Source organism: Orycteropus afer, unplaced genomic scaffold, assembly GCF_000298275.1.
Source record: "Orycteropus afer afer isolate SDZICR_OR568_19922 unplaced genomic scaffold, OryAfe1.0 scaffold00124, whole genome shotgun sequence".
NCBI classification, from domain to species: Eukaryota; Metazoa; Chordata; class Mammalia; order Tubulidentata; family Orycteropodidae; genus Orycteropus; species Orycteropus afer.
The window spans coordinates 3,934,864-3,935,952 of NW_006921711.1; positions in this window are offsets into that span (position 1 = coordinate 3,934,864).

Here is a 1,089-nt window from a genome sequence, read left to right on the forward strand (position 1 = left end):
AACCTTCACATCACAATAAAAAAGAGGACAAGCACAAATATTCAGCATATACTAAAACAACAGCAACAACGGGAATGATAACACAATTCATAAAATAGGTGAGGAAAGCATGTTGATATTCCTTGATTATCCATCCCCTAATTTATATTATTTAAATATTAATACAAGTACTTGCACTTTATAGTCATAAACACATAGATTTATGTCACTATCTTAGCTAACATTTAAATATTATCAAATGTGATCATTTGTTAGATTATCTTCACTGGTGACTCTCAGTGAGAGGTAATGAGGTTGAATTTTAAGTATTGTTGTGTAACAAACCATTCCAAAATTTAGTAACTCAAAACAATAACCATTTGTTTATGATGGTTCAATGTGGACAAGTCTGTAGGAAACAGTTCATATCTTTTCCAAATAGTGTTAATGATAGCAGGAGTGAGGGGTTTCTCAATTGGGGCTGCAAGATCCAAGATAGTTTCATACTCATGTGTCTGCACTGTGGCTAGGGAGGCTAGAATGGCTGGGGGCTGGCTGCACCTTCCTAAACTATCTTGTGGAGAGATTGCTGGGCCTGTTAAGTGGCCAGGCAGCTGAATGTAATTATTCCCCATGGTGAGATTGGTAATTAACTCCATGGTGGAATCTATTGGAGCAGCTCAGTAGCCGCTTTGGGTATGTGGTCTGGTTCCTGTATATAAAGAATAAATAGTTTTGGGAATGGTCTCTAGCTTATGGCATGCTTGAACCCTGCATGTACTCATGTCGTTATTCACCAGCCTGCCATGCTTTGCCAACCTTGGGACTTTCAATGGACTTGAATTAATGGCCTGCCATGTGGTTTGGTAACATCGGGACTGTACCTTTTCACTTGTCATTGTTGGGCTTGTCAGTCTCAGCAGCCAGAGCTGTCTGAGTGAAGAAAAGCCTCTAGTTCCAGCGGGCCAGAAGCAGGAGGCAGAGCTGAAGCCCAAGGTGAACTCAGACTTTCGTTTGAACTTGGACTTAAAGCCTCCAAACTATAAGACAATAAACTCCTGCTTGTTCAAACATTCCATTTGTGGTATTTTTTCTGTCAGAGCAGCACAG